We start from the raw sequence: 22,373 nt of genomic DNA, 5'->3' as shown, positions 1-22,373 counted from the left end.
TTGTTTTTATGTGCTTTGTTGAAATTAAAGATAATCTATATTTGTATTCGTGGTACAGTCTGCTTTCACATCAAATTTCATTAAGATCTGTTCGGCCGTTTAATTAATGAATAGACAGACAGATTTTCGAAGTTATAATATTAGTATGGATATCCCTCAGTTAGACTTTGTGCATAGTTATCTGTATACCTTTGTTTCATTATTTCTGACGCTAAGCAGATTACTTTGCAAGCTATATTTTGGTGAGATAAGTCAGTGAAATTACGGGGTCCGGATGCATTTTTCACTTTTACACACCTTAGTTGTTAAACCATTATAAATTGATTTCATAAAAACGTCTATAGGTGATGCTTGCCACTGTTCGTCTGATTTGTTATCAACTGATTAGGTTTTACATTGACTTAAAAAAATATTGCATTTAATTTTCATTAATACTGTAATTAATAGATTCGTGTAAATTTATTATATTATTGTGTTGTTATTTACGAACTAACAATAATAATATCTCAAGACAAGTCCTACAGCGCTATGTAGTCCTAAACTAAGCAGTGCTTGTACTTTACTAGACAGGTGTAAATACATACGTAATATCATAGAAAACACCCATACTGATAATATAATAATACTCATTAATATATATGTTTGTACCAAACCCGCAAACATCGGAAATATGGCGACGCGGGCCTGTTAAACAGCTAGTCTGCCGTCGACGCCCTGAACTATCTTCGTTTGGACGTCTTCTTCCTGGAAACAAAAACACAGTAAGTTCATCAAATTTCCATCAATTATTAAAATATTATGTCTTTTATTCTTCATAAAATATTACATTACCATTATATTTATTTACAGAGAAGATGTGGCGTAGAAGAACTATTTATAAGTTCATTATCCTCTTTAAAGTAAGCAATATTCTTTGTTAAAAGAAATTCTCGAAAAATTAAAGGTGATCTCATTTTTAAGGAAACCCTTGAGTAATAATTCGTCGTAGTTGTGTTTTATTTCATCAACCTTAACATTTTAATGTTTTCGAGTAGGTGGTAGTAGTGTGTATTTATTTTTAAATATTAATAAATGAAAAAATTTTTGGATTTATTACGGGTACCGAAAATGGGCAAAACACTCAGAAATTATTAATAGTAAATTATGTTAGAGTATGTTATTTTACTATAGACCGTTATAAGAAAACTCTAAAAGGATCCATTATTCAATTTGTCTTATAAGTATATAAGTATATTTTATTAAATCTTACTTCTTATTTGAGAATTTGATGTGAGTATGGGTGTATAGATGGATGTTTGTTACTCTTTCACGTAAAAACTACAGAACGATACTACGAACTTTACAATACATAGCTATAATTTATATATCAGAATAGCACAGACATTATAACTTAAAAAGATGTTATGAAAATTGGGCGATAAATGTTAAGTAAGTATATTGCAGACGAGTCGCAAGGGCTAGTTAGTCGTATATAAATATAAACTAGCTAGTCCTTGCGACTCCGTCTGCAATTATATAGTTATTTGAGTATTATATTTAGATATTTATTAGAGTATCCACTCCTCATGCAGTTAGATATTGTAATAAACAAACTTGAATACGTCAAAGACGAAAATACAATAGAATATGCAAATTAACCAGAAATTTTGGGTCACGAATACCAAGAATATGCACTAGTTAAAACTGTTCAATTACTCGGATTTCTTATTCATCTACTAAAACGTGTTTAACAACTGTTATTATAAGAAAAATATTATATATTATATGTGTAAAAGCGCAGAATAATGTATAAATATAATAAAGAACTTTAGAAATTTTGTTATAGCATTTATTACATAGAAGACTTGAAGTTGCCTTCTGAAATTCTACACCTGTTTTTTATAGTAACAGGAGTGAATTAAAATAAACTAATGCATTTAAAAAAAACATTTAACTCTATTATGCTTTATTTTTATTATTACCTGTTTGTAGGGACTGGTCTGCTCTAATTACTACGACTGATTTAATCTTATTCAGATGATTGTGTATTTGATATTTTCATTTTAATAAATTACGTAGTATTTGAATAAATAATTTTCTATTCTATTCTAACATTAAAATAACAAGGCTTTTTAGAATATACTGGTTAGAATAAAGTGAAAAAACAATATTTTGGACATAACATTTAAAAATATTAGAAAATATATTAATAGGAAATTAAACACGATCTAAAAAAAAGTATCAAACAAGAAATGAAGCTGGAAATTATATTATAGTGATAATAATTGCTTAGAAGTACACAATCATATCGAGATTCAATGAAAACTTACGTGTGAAGCCTCTCATGTTAATAATTGCACTGGCATCCTTCCTGTACAATTCCGACAAAACAATGCACTGGGTAGCTGCTCTGGGCTTGACACTTGACAACCAATCATTTTATCAACAAGCATGGGTTATTAGAAAATTACCATAGTACGATTATTCAACAACTATATTCCATACATAAAGCTATGTTCAGAGCATAGTTTATTATGTGACTTATAAATTTTAAAGGACATGAGATCAAACCTAATATACCTAAAAAAATGTATAAATTTAAATGTCATACAAAACAGCCCAAATGAGAAGCTAACTACGTAAAACGGAGTACAATTTACATTTTATTTCTGCCTTACTCTCTGGTAATGCAAACAACAAATACGCATTTATAATTTGACGGCCTCGGTGGTCTAGCAGTTTAGCACACTTTCCATGGGGAGATTCCTTCCGATGGATTCGCGGATTCGATTCCTCGCACGATCCAAACATTTGTATTCATGAGTATCATTGTTTGTATTGGTCTGAGTATTTTCTATGTATATTGTATGTATGTATTATAAACAATAAGAAAGAATCTAAGTATTTATATCAGTTGTCTAGTACCCATAACACAAGCTTTGCTTAGTGTGGGACTAGATGAGTCTGTGTTATTTATCCAAGGTTATTTACATATATATACTGTTATTATGAATTTCCGAATACTACTGAATTCTAAAGATAGCTCCATACGGAAATATCAGTGGTAAGAATCTAATAAATAAGCTGTAATAATCGAATGGCAGAATGGTATCATAGTAGTTTCCGCATAATGAACGCGGAACATTCATTTCTTCCATGCATTTGAAAGGTATTATCTATATTATTTATACTTTTTACAGCACTAGATACAATAAATAATTAAAATAATATGTTTACATAATCTGATACAAAAAGCGATTTCATCTCTAAGCAAATTTTTCCAGCCTATCTTTGGGTAGAGAAAGTAATACTAAGAAAAGGGTAGATAGGGCATTAGTAGAGTGCATATTCTACACAATGTAATTGGTTACTTAATAATAGTGCCGGCCCATTTATTCAGTTCACGTTCTGAAAACGGGCATTTCTGTCGGAAACGGAAAGGTGATCGAGGATGACAAGCGTTGATTACACAAGCAGCCATTTGAATATTAAATTCTAGTACACAATCTATCAATCCAACCTTGAAACATGGGACAGTAGATAAAATAATATAACACTTTGTATTATTCACTCAGATAACCCACGTCAAAGGATATCATGTAGATAATGAAGGCTATGTTGTTGACCTCTTCTCAATTAACTGACCTCGGTGGTTTAGAGGTTTAGCACACTGTTTTACTTCCTATCACGGGTTCGATTCGTCGCATGTTACAAACATTACGAGTACAGTTGTTTTTGTTGGTCTGGGTATTTTCTATTTATATATTTATAAAAACAGACATATATGTATTTATATCAGATGTCTAGTATCCATAATACAAGGTCTTTTTAGCATGGAAGCAGATGAAGCTGTGTGAATTATCCAAGGATAAAAAAATTCGTTACTGAATTGTAACGGAAAACACACAAAATATTTTTCTATATTATTATAATGACGAACTAGCAGATGAACCATCTGAGAAAAGGTAGTAACCATCACATATATATAAACAATTGAATATCACCAAAGATCAATGTCAAAATACATTGTTATGTCAGTGACACTTTTTATTCGGTATCTTTCCTACAGTGTACTTTTATAACTACGTAAAATTATATACATTGCTACTTAAACAATAAATAACTTGAACACGTCAATAAAAAATAGAGATTATTTTAATATACTCAAATTTTAGTTACTAATATAAACATTAGTAGATTTACAAACAGAAAAGGAAGACATGGACAAGAGTAATAATGGAATGGTATCCACGAAGTGGCAAAAGAATAGGTAGACAGACGGAATATAAGACGGGAAGATGATATTAGAAAAATAGCCGGTCCGGTAGAAATCTTTAAAGGAGGTCTGAGTTAGAAGACAAGCTTTATTTACTAAATATAAAAAGTAACAAATCGATTACTTACATTTTGTATATTTTAGTACACATATGTAAAACTTAGTATAGCAATAACAGCTTTATATATTTATTTTATTTACTAGCTACTCGCCCCGGCTTCGCACGGGTGTACATGTATTATATATATAAGCCTTCCTCTTGAATCACTCTATCTATTTAAAAAAATCTCTTCAAAATCCGTTGCGTAGTTTTAAAGATTTAAGCATACATAGGGACAGACAGCGACAGTTTTATACTCCGTAATGAATATATTTTCAAACAAATAAATAGAGTTATAACAAGTTTGTAATATAAGCTTAGAAAATGCAGAATATCAATATAAATAAAGCTACCCATGTTAATCAAATTTCTACACTACCCCAGCATTTGGTTTAAGTTGCGAGTTGAAGCGTTTCATAATGATAATTGCTACTACAACGACATTGTAAGAAGAGGTAATGATGATAGCAATAAAGTTAATTCTCATTAGTAATAATATAAATAAAAAAAAATCTCAGGACAATTCACACAGCGCCATCTAGACCCAAGTTAAGCTAGCTAAAGCTTGTATTATGGTTACTAGATTACTGATACAAATACATAGATAATTAGTAAAACATAACATAATATTACAAGCATAAAAAACGATAATTAAAGATATAATTTACATAGTTAATAATCGCGGTTACTCTAAATATGTGAATATTGAGATAATGAAAATTATCAAGATAGAAAGAGAGATAAATTGGTGGTCGAAATAGAACCATAATTAATTTCACATTCAGTTAACCTATATACAGATAATATTAAAGACAAGCAATATTAATCTATTACATTTGACCATAGACTTTGACAATAAACAAAAGAATATATATGTGTGTGTGTCAAATACATTGTAGTGTATTTTTATGCATAATTTAAACTCGATCTCTATATAAACTATAAGTGTGCGAAATTTCATACTGATTCGTCCGTGCAATTTTCATAAAAAGGGGTACAAAATTTTTGCTCCACGTATTAATATATAGATACTCGTAACAGATCGTAAGTTATAATTTTAATCTAAATTACAAAACAACAATAAAACTTCTAACAATAATATATATTGTTTTGTTTTATAAACTAGTTTTAGTTTTAATATAGGTTAAGTGTTGGTATTTTATTTAGACTTATTGATTAAGGTTACTTTTAGCATATAATAGGTAGTATGTTATTTTCTTTATCGATTAGTTTTATCGAAAAACTTAAAAGGTTTCTTGGCCAATATGCAGGAAGACTTTGAGCCCTAAAGATGAGCGATATGATAAAGAGTCAGACTTGAGCCATTCACAGAGAACAGGTTGAGTCCCTATCACGTGGGCAGATAACTGAAGGGTTGCGTCCCTTTAAAATAGCTTCCGCCCCTGCCTGAACTTTCACGTAACAAAAATGAATTATGTGAAAGGGTCATATGAAAATGTACAATATTTTGTATTGAGACTAACTGTAGATTTCTAACACTCATCACAAAATTTCAAGACTACTTTTTAACTCGTTTCATAAAATATAGAAATTTTCTTTAGTTATATGATATTATTTTTTATTATATATAATTTTTTAATGATTATAATCAAAATTAAACTAGCTATAACGGTGGAATCTTTGGAATCAATTTATGACGGTTAATCAATTGTCAATCAGTAACATATATATATTTATGTTTACAAGAAATCACGGTGATTAAGCAGTTGAATACCTAATTTTGGAAGGTAGAGGGTTTGATTTCCGTATAGAGTAAGTATAAATGATTTGTACACAAAATTATGTCTGTTTTTTTTTAACTTGAGATTGTTGACGTAACTGTGTATAGACAATATATATATATATACAAATTATGAAATTCATGTCTGTCGATTCTTTAGTACAAGCTTTACTTAGTTTGGGAATAGATGGAGCTATATTAGTTATTTAGTGGAATTTATTTTATTGAAATATACATGTACGCCCGCTGTATTTCATAATTGTGCCAAGACTCAATGTAATTGTTTTAGTTTCTCCCTTCACAGTTTGACGTTTAATTACTGTAGGATAGCTTTGTTTGTTGTTCTATGTAAATATGAATTCCTCCCATACAAACTCAAGTGTTGGAGTTCAATTATTAGTATATTTTTAGTCTACAAATTATCTATTGCAATGAATAGTATTAAATTATAGTCTTAAAAATATTATAAATACGAAAGTTTGTTTGTATGGATGGATGGATAAGTGTTTACTATTTAAGTGCGTAGAGGTTTCTATGTTGATTGTTGCATGCGTAATTATTGTTAATATAAATCTAATTAAAAAAATATTTATTTAAAAAAGCAACACACAAGTTTCTTGCTCATTCTTCTTGTGATGAGTATGCATTCCGAATGAGCGGTAGAATAAAAAAAATGTGACTATTCAAAAGTGCTTATATAAAGTTGTTAAAGATTATTTCTATTTTTATTTCACCCAAAAAGTACTGAACGGATTTTGATGAAACTTTACAATGATATAGCTTATATATTAAAATAACATATAAGCTATAAATTTCATGCGAGTGAAACCGTGGACACAGCTGGTCTTGTTGATACGAAGTGTTAAAAATAAATTAATATAAGTCTTAGTGTAATATATTATTATGTGCACTTACGTGGCAAAAATATATCTGTCCTATAAATATGTCGATTAAATAAAATAAGTAATTAATAAAAATAAAATATCGAAATCGTTATTCGTAAATTAATGAACGTTACTTATCAATATTTTGTGTTATTACAAAAGTCATCGAGTAACAATCCAACGATGCCAAGTTTTGTCTCCGGCCAATGTGATTTGAATTCAATAAACGGGATCGAGTCAGCCCCAGATCGTTTTCCATGGAAATGAAGCGAGTTTCTTTTTTATTTCGTCGAAGAAAGAATAATTCCATTGGCGGGTAATCGCGCTGGAGATTGGAGGTAGATATTAAAAATCGAAGTTATACCGTCAGCGGTCTATGGTTTACAGTGTCTCGAGTTTGCTCGCTTATAAAATCCTTCGGGTTATTAAAATGGTTCTTTATTATCTAACCTATCAATTTCATTATTGACTTTCTCGGATCAGTTGAAGATAACTCCGGGATTCTTTTAAGGAACTGAAGTCATTACTTAGTCTGTTCTATTATAATATACAGAGATGGTTTATATTTAATACTATATGTACACGCGTCTTGGTCCGCGTGGAATTTAACTTTATTTTTCTAAAATAGAAGTAGCCTAAGTTACTCCTTATTACATCAGCTACCTGCCAATAAAAGTCCCGTCAAAATCGGTTTATTTCAGAGATTAGCCAGAGAAAACAAACAGACAAAAATTGTAACAAATGTTATTTTGGTGTCTATACCCTATTTATATTCATATGCATTTAAATAAAACGGTTAAATCAATATTACAAACAGACACTCCAATCTTATGTATAGACTAGCTGTTATCTGTGACTTTATCTGTTATTTTTGTGGTAAAAGATAGTCTTCAACCATTCAATCGTGACAGAGCAATAAACAGGCATAAGCGTATATGCTCTGTCACGTTAGAGACATAAGCCTACACACATACAATTAGTAATTTTTACTAATTATATGTATGTAGACTTATGTGTATTGTATATATTATGATGTCGATATAAATTGGAATACATAATTATTAAAAAGCAAACAATATTACATAATAGAATTCACTAGAAATACAAACAGTAAATTTCTGTGAATATGATAATTATCAATACAAATATCTCTCAAAATTAGATCAATCAAAATCAAATACTGAATTGACATACACTTCAATGTAATTGAAACGTATAAATCATTCACAATTTAATATTGTATCAAATTAGTTCAACGTTTATTTGTTTTATTAATATTGACATATTGATTTTGAAATAGGAATTTAATTCCAAATATTCCCTTTAAATTTAACTAGCTATGTCCGCGACTTCGTTTACATGGAATAGTGACCTTAGATAGTATAAGATATTTAATACTCAGAAAAGCCAAAGAATGTTCAGAGTTCAAGTTTCAAAAATGACGCACAAAAGTTTTATTTTACCTCCTTATGTGTAACATTTTTGCAAAATTTGAGTGTCATATTTATTTATATTTAATCAATAGCCGAGAAAATAAATTCATTTCTTCTACTTTTATAGATGACGAGACTGATACAACCTTTCATCTCCCTTTTAAGCCCCTTACAACTCTTTTTTTAACTTTAAAAAGTAGCCTCAGGGTCTATACTATCTGTGTACCAAATTTCATTTATATCCGTACAGTAATTTTGGCGTAAAAGCGCTACAGACTAACAGACCGAGTATTATAAGACAGACAGACAGATTTAAAATATGATTTGTACATTTATAATATTACTACAAATTTTTAGGCGCGAATAGACACTGCCTACAGTTCTGTTAGACTTGTCTGGCTAGACGCCACCACATTATTGAAAGTGACACCTGTCAATGTGTACGGGAAAGTTAAAGGATGTCGGAAGTGATAAATCAATTCTCAGAAGCATACCTCAAAGAATAAAAATGTTTTAGATGATACAATGTGGCTGATTTGTCTAGTAACTGTATTTTTACTTCATTTTTTTATGTAATATGAAGACCAAATAAGCTTACGGTCCAACTGATGGTGAGTGTTAACCGTCGATTACATACATGATGATGTGATTGATGATGATGATTGGCGACGTTACTTGCTATTTAGTTTTATTTCCAATTTTTAATTTTTCAAATTTATATACTTTGTTCTTTTAACTTTTTACATGAAACAGTCATGCTCGCTATAAAGTTCAAACTTGTGACGGTATAAAGTGGAATTTGGGCCGGGTCGAAAAATGTAATATTATACTCCCCATTTATACTAATATATAGTTGAGTGCAATGATAGCTGGCTCATTCGTCATACCCGTGAACGGGTGCTGCTTGTAGTCGGACTGGTCTATTCATATATTTGATTGCGTTTCTACAACACTGATTAGATTATTTTAGTTTTTGAACTTCGAAGAGAGCAATAGCATATGCTGGTGGTCACTCTATTCTACCAAATTTGAATTTAAATGAATCTGTATTATATCTGCAAAAATGTGTAACACCATTTATTTAAAAAAAAATACGAGGTGAGGTTCTTGTCGGTTCTTCTCATCTCGAGATCATTCCGAACTGACGGTAGATTTGACATATCATAAGAGTCTGTAATAGACCTACATGTATAAAGATATTTTGAATTTGAATTTGAATTTGTTTAACCGCTATTATTATATCCTGGGATATAAAAATGTTTTTTTAATATTTGCAAGTTTTATTTCAAATGTCTTTCAAAAATCCATTTATAGGTCATTCCGTGCTTTTAAGTAAACAATATACAGACCCACAGAGCGCTTAGTTTGACTGAATATTTAGCTGAAATTTTATATTTATACGTTAGAATAAATGATAAAAAACTTGAAGCACTGTAAGAAAAAAAATCCTAAAATATCCCTAAAAAACAGGCCGTCACATAGGAAGACCCACTTAATACGTTAGAAAGCGCACTGTAACTAATTTCCTAATTTAATTCAGAGTCGCGAAATCAATGAAGATACAGACATGCTGACAACTGAAGGCAATTACACCGGGGTATATTTTTTCAAATGCATGCATATTGTTGATTGTAAATTAAAACTAAGATGAAACTAATAGTTTCATCTTAACCAGCACCAATGATAGCAGCCTGTTTGTTTTATTTATAACTTACATAAGTAACCAACAAGTATATATATTATTACAATCTTGTTATTAAAGTACATCTTATTAATATTATAAATGCGAAAGTTTGTGAGTATGTATGTTTGTTTGTCACACAAAAACTACTGAACAGATATTGATAAAACTTTACAGTAATATAGATTATATATCAGAATAACACATAGGGTATAAATTTCATAATCAGCATTTAAAATTTCATGTTAACAGTGCTGATTTTTTCTTCACTATATAATATACTGTTTGTTTTTTATTAACCATTCCATTGTTTACACGTTATCATAATATTATCAATATGATATTCAAATTTATAATACACAATTATTTATTTAGGATACATCATTGTATGTACATTAAATTCACATTCATTTATGCAACTTCACGTGCAATGAAGCACTTTGAATACGAAGTAACTAGTGCGTATTTATTAATTAATAAATTGTTGGAATTATTTTTGTCGAGTTTGCCTACATGAAACATAATGAATCTACTTTACACGAGTGGAAACAGATAAACAATTTATTATGACGTGTAAAATAAATTACATTATGCAATTAAACACGTACATCATATCTCGAACTGATTTTTAATAGGCGGTATAATATTTCAGTTTTAAATCGAATCCGTACTAATGTTGTAACACCAAAAAAGATTTATATTTTCACTACAAAATGACTGTATGTATCTAAGACGGACAGGCTGTCTGTTATATAAAGAGGATATCTCAAATTAAGTATTGAGTAAGAGTTATTAATAGATTTTTAATGATAGAGGTTGAAGCCCAACTAATAATAATTAATATTTATACATAAATATTTTAAGTACCTACTTCATTCTAAATATCACTTTTAGTCCAATCTGCATTTGTTATGTTAGTCAAAACTTGGGCTTCAACCGCTCATGAGTCCTTCTGCGAGTTTGGAGTGGCTTTTTCATTCTATCGGTGAAACTGTTTACATTTGTTACATCTAAACCACATTCTTAGAATTGTTTTAACTTTTAAAACGTTTATGCTGAAGAAAATAGAATAATTTAGTAATTATAGAACACAACCAGATTCCATAATATACATTCTGAACTTCCTTTAGAGCTATAACCTGGTACATAAGATAAGATCATATGTCACATAAATACATTATTATTATAGAAATTCTGCAGTCATAAATCTGCCGCAATAAAAGCTACAAATGAACGCTGAGGGTGCAAAAACACATTTGCACAACATATCTCACGGGGCGATAATGACTCTAATAAATGTAGCGTGCCACTATTGTTTCGTGAATAATACATGCCTATTGTAAAGATTATTTATGATTCCATTACTGCAGGTCACACTGATAGTTCTAGCAATAACCGTGCCATCATTAATTTAAATTGAATTATTAAGTTTGCGTAACTAACCGACCAATTCAAAATGAACTTCCTTACTGCTTACGCTATATTTTAGAGCACCTTTACTTAACACATTGGCGGGAGATACGGCAGTTCATTAAGAATTGGTCGCTAATTCATTATGTAGGTTCCTGGTTCAAGAGCGATTATAGGCCAGCTCATGATGGGATAACACTGTAGCCTCTCGGGTACGATTCGGTGATTAACAGTTATGTGATAGGTATCCTCCGAAGATTATGTTCGGTGTTAACTCAAAGTTAATGGAAGTTTGTTAAATATCGTCCCTTAAGACCTGCTAGTTACCTCGACGACTCGTGTTCATAAAATTTGAATATTTAAATTATTCAGCGACTATGTAGATGGTATATTGTGTATTGTAACTGGAAAGTTTCTTGGCTTCACTTAGCTCCAACTAGCTAGCTCAAGAGTTATAATAGTAGTAATATTGATGAAAGGCAAAATAAGTCCTGTTTAAAAGATTTTGACATTGACATTAGCTAGAGAATAAAAATTCGCAGAAGATATCTCTAGAAATAGTTTGTATACTATGAGACGAATGTCTAAAGAACTAAAATCTTAACATATAAATAAAATTGGAGTCTCTGTTTGTAATATTGAAATAATCGATTTTTACTACATACATATGAATATAAATACGGTGCATACACCAAAATAACATTTTTTTACAATTTTTGTCTGTCTGTCTATCTATCTGTTTGTTCCGGCTAATCTCTGAAATTTCTGAACCGATTTTGACGTGACTTTTTTTGGCAGGTAGCTGATGTAATAAGTAACTTATGCTACTTTTATTTTAGAAAAATATAGTTAAATTCCACGCGGACAAAGTCGCGGGAATAGCTAGTATTATATTAATATAAGAAGATACTCCTTGAAGTGAATCTAGCTATTAAATTATTAATTATACACGAAGAAGCTACAACACATTCTGACTAGCTTCTTCAAAATCTTCTATATAAGTTTGTCCAATCAAGAACTAAACACGTAGAAACCAGAAAACGATTGAAATATGATGAATTTATAATACTTTTTACTTCAACAGTTAAAAGGGTTTGTCACATTAATTCGAATGAAGAAACTATTTCAAAAGGAAAGGAAAACAGTTTAATAACAATAGAGTTATAAGATTAGCTGTTACGTACAACATCGTACGTATTGTTTTTTGAGATAAAAGATAGTCTACGTCTGTCTTGATGGTTTTCTAGATTATTTTATAACCAATGGTATATTATTTCTGTATTTGTATTCTTGAGTATGAATATTTGTATGATGTATTAACAAAAAAAAATATATTATCAATTGTCTAGTATCCAAAAACACAAACTCTGCTTAGCTTCAGACTGGATGACGATGAATTGTCCAGGATCTTAAAAATATTAGTTATTATATATGTACTTATTATATACTTAAAAGTCAATTACAACCTGTAAACCACTTACTAGTGATAAAGAAGAAAAGAGACAGACAACACAGTGTAAAAGAGATACAGTTTCGATGTTATAGGTATGGATAGACGCTTGGTTGTTTATTTATTCTATTAAAACCCTCGGACAATTTGTTATTTCAATTCAACAAAGCACAATGTGCAATAGTAAACCAACCACTGAGAGAATGCGCTGACAAATTTGCAGCAGTAGTATGCATTTGTAATACGGAACGTAGACTAGAGATAGGAATTATTTAGGTTCCACTGCAACACCTTATAATAGATCATAGAAAATGAATGATAACAGCTACGCTAGCGAAATTTAAATAAAATTTATGTTCTTATTTATTACTAGCTTACTTACCATCCGCGACTTCGTTTACTGTTTGAAGATTTTTTTATACTACTACTATATTATGGTCAAACAAGTATACAGCCCATGTGATGGTAAACGGTGACCTTAGCTTACAGACGTCGAAGGAACCAGGAGTGTCGTCTTGCGACCTGCCGTCCCTTAGGAAACCTTAATACGAGTATGCCCTTCTTGAGAACCCCATGCTGTAGTCTCTCGAGAAACTCGGCAGGCAGTTCATTCCATAATATAAGTGTACGCGGGAAGAAGATTGTCTGAAACCGTATTGCCCGTGACCAGGTCCTAGAGTGTGGGAATGAATAACCTGTCAATGGCTGGCAGTGTGATGGACGCCGGCAATAATGTCCATGGAGATAAAAGATAGCCTTTGTATGTCCATCATTCTATGTTAAATTCATATTTTCATTAAGATATTATTAAGCTGTTTATTAGTGAATATTCAATAAACAAATACACACGCTTTCGAATTTACAACATTGTTAGCCAGCGTTTTATATTGACGCAATTTAATTCTCTATTTCATAAATGTCTAAACTATTTTTGAGACAAAAAATAGACAATGTCCATCCCCGTAATACAACCAGATTTTTTTTATAGTCTAGGGGCATACATGTACACACGAGTATATATGGGCACATGTATGCCCCTAGACTATAAAAAAATCTAGTTGTTTTACGGGGATGGACATTGCCTATTTTTTATCTCAAAAATACGAGTATATGGCTTACCTGATAGTAAGTGATTACCACTAGTATGTCAACGACACGGGAATTGCAAATGCGTTACCGGCTTAATAATAAGAATAAACTCTTTTCTTCAATGTTTCAATGTCGTGTCGGTTCGAAAATACCTTTGCTGGAAGGTGGTCGTGCGTGGTAAATTTTTTCGGGAAAAACGCTTCAAACTATATTATACACTTTAGCTTTCAAACAAAAAAAAACTCATCATAATCGATATATTCGTTTAGAATTTACTATAGCACAGACAGATACACTTAAAATTCATAACTCACTTCTTTTTCGTCGGGTTTAAAAATACTAGACAACTTTATTCGTGTAGATTCAATTACACACGGGGCCACTACAAGCAACAGGCAAACTATTCATCGTGAAATGAGCCATTTTAATCAGAACGTGGCTGTAATTAATTGTGTTGTAATTAAGCTACTGAGCTTTTGTTGGATATTCCAACTACTTTAATTATTAATTGTGCTATTCATTGTCATATTTTTTGTATTAACAGAAAATGTTATTCATATAATGTAAGGAGCAGGACATTGTCGATTATATTCGTACCAAGAGTAACCTGACATTGAGGGTGACGCAGCTGAAGTCGAGTCACAACGCGAGTTTCAAAACGTTTGTGGCCCTGGTCCCCACCGACTTGCTGCCCACCTTCATGAAAGAGGGCTATTGGCCGAAAGGTGAACCGTGGCAAATTGCCGTCTTCAATCACACAGACAATATTATTGTATTAGTTTTAAATATTATATTATATGTATGTTAGTCTATAAGGTATTTATAATATGGGCCTAGTTGCCTGAAATAAATGAATAAATAAATATTGGACATTTAATATGTTGAATTTGTTACTTGTATATTGTGCCAGTTTAACAAATAAAAAGACGACCCTAAAAATACAGAAGGATGTGCACATCCATCCAATATGTACATTATTTTATATGTATAGCTGACCCGGTAAACGTTGTTTGAAACAATGTTGTTGTTTGATGGTAGAAGGCGCACACAAGACCTTCGAACTGATGATACATGTGACATATCATAAGAATTGTGAAGAAAAAAAAAAGTTTAAAAACACGTACTTTTAATGCCGAATCATATAAAATTAAAATTAAAAATTATGTCTCGAAAGTGAAAAAAATTGAAGTGATACATCATCAAAAAAAAGTTTACTTCCTAATCTCAGACCTACTGAATATACCCACAAAATTTCATAAGAATCGCTCAAGCTGTTTCGGAGGATTTCTGTAACAAACACTGTGACCCGAAAATGATTTGTGACCTATGTATGTATAAAAAAAATAGCTTGCAACCAATAATCGTTGTACGTTTTTAATTAAATAACCACATATGCTTGCCTAACGAAGATATATATTTATACAAGTTTATAGATAGAGGAGATCTCTTATCAAAGGTGCTCTCAGCCGATTATCATTGGGATTGGATCAACGATAATTAACATAATAGACCCGCAGATACTATAGAATATCACTGATATACATTAGGATATTGTAAGTACTACCTACTTTGCAGTAGTATAAAGTAGTAGTAGAATTTTTATTATACTATCTAGTCTTGTAGTAACAGTTCTATAAAGTCTAAAAGTATTAAAATATAAAAGTTTTAAGACTTTTACGAGTATAGGATAATATTTTTCTGATTATCAATTAGAAGCCTCACGATTCCTTATGAAATCAATGGCTGATGTTTGAAATTTAAAATATAAATAAATATGTATTTTATCTGATTCTTACAAATTATCCTGGATAATTCTATGAAATCTGGTCATTTATGATCACATTTATACTCTAGTCTACCTTTTTTTTGGAACTATTCTGCTGTTGGCCGCTGCTGATTTTTTGCAGCTTCATCAAACGATAGGGGGCGAGAGCGGATGATACTCCAAACCCGCAGGACTTATGAAGCGGCTGAAAGCCAAATCCTGCCTGATCGAGGGCAACTCTAGAGCTGCAACTTCGAACCTCGGTTCAGGCAGTCGTTATTTCGATCCCCTCTAGTTACAATTGGACGGGGGTTTTTCGTATACCATTAGGCAGACAGGGGTTCAACTCCAATAATCCATAAAAATACTCTTATCTACTCGTAGATTAAAATTCAAAATATAGTGAATGAATAGTTCAATGAATAATAACAATAAATTAAAAACCAGTATTGGTATGACATGAGCTAAAAATACAAACAATAGATTCAGTTCTGGACAATACATGATCGTATATTGTACGTGACATTTCCAGTACGATATATGAGTTACGTTAAAGTGCGCGGAAGTAGGTACGGCAACGTACCAGTATGTGTAGGATGTCATATTTTGTGAGTGCTTACTTGGACGAATGGAAAAATATTAGGGTTGCTAATCTTAAAAATTTTGCTCCATACAAAGAAGTAAAATTATAGTTAATTGATAGACTAATAAAATACGGGGCGTCTTTTGGTTTGTTTTAATGGATGATAATGGAATAATACATTCACTTGTGCTAATGGTTTACGCTTGCGGGGCACCGGTGGAAAATGATAGGCCGAGCAGCCAGTGAGTCAGGTCTGTTAGTCCATCAAGACAAATTTATCCGGAATTAATTACGATGGTTTCCAGGTGAAACCACGATAAGGTCAACCTGATTTAGTATGCTGCCAGTAATAGGGTAATCAGTCCACATTACTAATAATCACCTATCCCCCAGCTTAATGGATAGTAAGTGGAAACTGTCACCAATATACATGAAGAAATTATCTGATGATTAATCAAGCATTAACTAAGCATTGGCATGCTGTAGGACTAAAATTTTGGGATATATATCCTACACTAGCTACACGGCCCGGCTTCTCATGGATGTATATGTATTATATATATAAACCTTCCTCTACTTTACTCTACTCTATCCATTAAAAGAAACCGCTTCAAAATCCGTTGTGTAGTTTTAAAAATTTAAGCCATTCATAGGGACGGACAGCAACAGCGACTTTGTTTTATACTATGTAATGACCTTGACTTCTAAATTTTAACTCAATCTGTTTGGTGGCTGAAATAAATAGAGTCTTATCTATTTTTCATCATCTTTGATTATTTTGTAGAAATCTACGATTAGTCAAGATTTCGTATGTGGGCCTATTTCATATGTCATCATATTTTGATCACAACGGGGTTGGAGAAAGATTTTTATACTGTGCTTCAAGATCTAGAGTATTCTGCCTTCACAATAATTAAAAGATATTTTGGCTGTAGCAAAATTTTCATAGGATAAAACCTCGTACGAAATTACACATGTTGACTTGTACTTTTCCATGTAACTCGTACTAGAGAGCAAAATTCTTGAGCAAAATTCTGGCATCCCTGAAAAATATTATTACAACGGTAAGTAATGGTACCGATATACAATCTCATTAGTAGAAAGAAAGTATGTTATTAACGAAATACTACCCACTGAATGTTAATACTCGTCGTACATTCCCATGAATTATATTAATGATTACAAGTGTATACAGAAAGAGCTGAGAAAAAATACATACGGTCTAAATGAATTCCTTGGACTGTATATAAGTGGGATAATTCTATACTACTATACCATGAGTTGAGGAATAAGGCGCTTATATTACTACAGATGTAGGATATAAGAGTAGGTACGTATTAACAAAGACATGATGGGAGGGAATGACACTTAAGTATATAAGGAAATATATCTACATAAGAGGACAAAATAAGGAAGTTAGCAAATAATATTCTCAATGAACATAATCATACATAGTAAGCAAAGCTATTCTATTCCGTTATTCGTCTGGATTATTGTCCTTACTTGGATTATATTTTAGTTTATTAACGGTCTTACCTTCACGGGAATATTATTCAGAAATGTAAATCATCACACAAAGAATCATAATAGAAAGAATTTCTTTGTCTTAGTCAGATTGGAACTGTAGACCGTACCGTAAGTTGGTGTAAAACCACCACGCAACCATGCCCTCACACTATATGGTATACAATCTTATTATATACATAATAATAGGAATAAATTCACAAGCTAAGGATATATTGTGTTTCTTTTTTTATTTATACACATTTGTTTCTCATTTATTGTTTTTAATTTCTTATTGACAGAGATTGTATTAAGGGTACTTGACAAATAATATAAACACACAGATATTATTTTTTAATACATTCATAATATATATAGAAAACAAATAGATCAATATAAACAATCATACTCATAAATGTATGTATTGTGCGAGGATTCGAAACCGCGACCATCGCAAGTAAAGAGGTGTGCCAAACCGCTTGACAACCGAGGATGTATATTAATATAGATTTGTTTCAAAATGTATTTTTATAGCTCGTATGATATAGACTGATGTTCTTATCGTATAAGTATCATACATATGTCTTGATGCGAACCACTGAACCGAATAAAGCGTTCAAAGTACTTCATTACTTAACAGTCTTGGGTACAAAGTTTAAACAGCATTCACTTTGTGCTGAAGACCATTGTACAAGTTTGTTTAAACAACATAGTTTTGGTATGTGTATAGTGTCCACTACACGTCTTTGACGGCCTCGGTGGTCTAGCGGTTAAGCACACCGCTTATTTTCAATAGTCGCGGATTCGATTCCTCGTACTGTACAAATATTTGTATTCACTAGTATGACTTACTTATTTACTGTACAATAGTGTTACGTACTGTTTGTTCTCTATAGTAAAAAATAAGTTTATAATAAATATCTATAAGTAATCTAAATATATATAACTCAAAGGTGACTGACATAGTGATCTATCAACGCACAGCCCAAACCACTGGACGGATCAGGCTGAAATTTGACAAGCAAGTAGATGTTATGACGTAGGCATCCGCTAAGAAAGGATTTTCATAAATTCCACCCCTAAGGGGATAAATTAACACGAGCAAAGCTGCGGCCAAAGCTAGTATTTAAATAAAAATATATACCTACATATTAAAACAGTTTGATCGGTGAATTATTTCTTCAAAACGTATACGTTTTACGTTTAGAATAAAAACATTGAAACTATACATATTGTTTTACTAGAGACCAAATAAACTTTATAAATTTACAAATCCAATTTAAATATATTTCTATTGCAGTCACAGATAAATCAAACTTACCGTTAGGTCTAACAGCTGGGGCGCGGGGCACCATGAACATTTTACCCAAGATTAAATTAAAAATCTAACAGTAAAAGAAATTACTACTTCCTTTTTCAAATGTCAGTACATCATTATAATAATAAAACTTGAGTTTAGGATGAATACCTTGTACATATACTAATATATATGGTATTAAGTCATATTAATTTTTATTAAATAAAGTTAATTTACTCAGCAAACATAAATTGAAAAGTTTATTGTATTTAACACAGTATACTGATATTAATAAAACAAAACCGGTATCCGTTTATGACAATTTTTGCACTTACTTCTTCTATACTGCGATATAGATTTTCATCCCGTTTTCACTATTATTTTGAATATTACTTCCAAAAAGTATTTATGTATATATAATATATGACATAATATTACGACCTCCTTACGAGACCTTCATTATAGAGTCGTGTAAAGCCGATATGGGTCCCTTGTTTGTGATATGACAAACAATATTAATGTGTGATAGGCCATAAGTATAGATAGTATAACAGCTCGCAGGCATGTTTGGACACTAACGTCCCAAGTCGACCACCAACAGCGCTCTGGAAGCCATCCAACCGCAAATCGCGAAATTTATTTGCCTTCAGCCGAAGCTAGTGCATCTACGTGGAATGTATACAAAATGTAACGATACACGGAAATAAGTTATACTGGATACTTAAGGAGAGGACTGTGTTGTGAGATGTTTTTATTTCATGAAAAACGTTCATGAAAACTAAAACTGCGTACAAATTCATACTGTTGGAGTGTTCAGTTACTTTATTTAAATGGAATAAATAGCTTGAAATAATAGGGCGTAGCAGTTCAGTAGTTAAATTAGATTCCTTCCCTAGATCCCTTTGGGGGTAGAAATAATCAAAATCCTTTCTTAGCGGATGGCTACGTCATAACATCTACCTGCATGCCAAATTTTAGCCCGATCCGTCCAGTATTGGGCTGTGCGTTGATGGATCACTACGTCAATCACCTTTGAGTTATATATATATTTAGATTATTGTTTGTATTATTCTGGGTTTTTATTGCAAATATTTTTATCAATTCATTTATATAGTGCTCATAATACAAGCGTAGGGATAGCCTATTTGGCGGTCTGAGTTGTCCTAGGTTATTATTATTCTACATAAATGCAGTATTATAAAAAACTAATTTATAACTCATCTAGATAGGTATATTTAGTTTCAAACTTATCACTATGAAGCTGTATTTTATTTGGCGCAGTTATAGAATTGCAACTCAAGTATTGGCCAATAAATAAAGTCGAGGTGTTACAATTTGTGAGCTTTGTCTGGCAGGTTTGAACAAAGAAACTGAGTTATGCAAACGGTAAAATCATTAAATCTACAATAAATTGTATTTATAGACTAGTGCTTTATCAAATACAATTTCGGTCATGTTTTTTTTTAATTCATATTCTGTTTAGGGTTTAGTATTCAAACTGTGATTGTTAATCTATTTGTAAATTATGTGAAGTTTATTACGTGTAGGAGGTTTTTTTTTAATAGCTGTTGTAGTCGTTTGCGACAACGGCAATGAATGGAGACAGAATGAACGAAATCAAGTCACATCACAACGATGGCATCGAGGGAGCGGTCTTCCTCGCCTGTTGAGATTTATTTATTTATTTATTATTAAAAACAAAAATGATTTACAAAATTATGTGACTGTGTACTAAAAAGCATTAATGCTTTGTGCGCACACAGGGCCATATATGATACAATAAATTACTTATATACTAAATTTATGACAGGTATACAAATCATATTACAACTTACTAAAGTATATTACAACTACTAAGTTGTAAAAATCTATTACAACTTACTTTACTTACTTTTCAAATATACCAACATATGCTTTTAAGATTAGCAAACAAGCAACCCAATCTAGAATAACATTTTATCAATTATTAATAATTGAGTGGGTATGATCAACCTTCCGTGGTTAACAAGTGTTGGCCTTATTATTGTTTCTTCTTGCAAACTTACTTAGGATATAAAGTAGTCCGAAAACTTACATCAGAAACCTTCAGCTAAATAAAGACGGTTTAAAAACGCATGACACTAGAATGCAACGATCACTAGTAATTTGATTAAAAATCGTCAGAAATACCTAAGCTGGACATTGACAAATTGTAAATATTATTATATAATTCATTATAAAAATACCTTGATTAGAACGTAATATTTACGGTACGGTTATTATGAATATGAATCATGAAAAAAATGACTATTCAAAAGCGACTATTTGTATTTTAAATATTATTTCTATGCTAATAATGCTAATAATAGCATAGAAATAATATTTAAAATACAAATTGTCGCTTTTGAATAGTCATTTTTTTTATGATTCATATTCATAATAATCGTACCGATTTAATTAGGCGGAAACTTCATTTGTAATGAATATTTAGCTCATAATAATGAACTAGAGTCGTAACTGTGATTTTTTCAAAGAAATAGATATTAAGATATATATGAAGAAGAAATTGATATAAACGTATAGATGTAGTTAAAATAATACGAACTTAAACACAGCAAAATTAATTTATTGAGTATGCTTAATAATTCTGTAACTATCGCTACACTGAGAACACTACAGTGTTTCTCTTTTAACTTTTGCTAGATTGTAAAATACAATTTTCTGTAACGAATAAATAAATAAAGCTATACTCGTTTCGTCCACCAATCAATGAACTAACAAAAATACGACAAAATAACACGTAGTGTGTGTTTGTACAGTTTTGCACGAAATGGGCAAAAATATACGTGAGCGAAACAACTGTTTAATTTGCCTCGAACGTTTATTATCTTTAGGGAAATTTTACAGATTCGTGACCCGACTGCCGAATGTAGGATTTCGTCAAAACGCTCCTTCCAGGACCCACGCCGACGGACCCAATTGTTTTATTTCGATTCGAATCGACTTAAATAAGAATTGTATTTTTTTTTTGTACAGAACTGTCCAAATATTTGATTATTTTAGGACGTGCATGAGCGTTATTTATATAACAGTTTCCGAATAGGTAATTCGGAAATAGTTAAGAGATTCAGGTTGAGTGGGTTGATAATAATCATTATTTTATTGTTAATTGGTATTAGCGAAGAATGTTTGAGTCTAAATAT

This window comes from Achroia grisella, unplaced genomic scaffold (genome assembly GCF_030625045.1).
Source record: "Achroia grisella isolate CSIRO2021 unplaced genomic scaffold, CSIRO_AGI_Agris_v1 utg729, whole genome shotgun sequence".
NCBI classification, from domain to species: Eukaryota; Metazoa; Arthropoda; class Insecta; order Lepidoptera; family Pyralidae; genus Achroia; species Achroia grisella.
Note: the sequence above shows the minus strand (reverse complement) of the source record.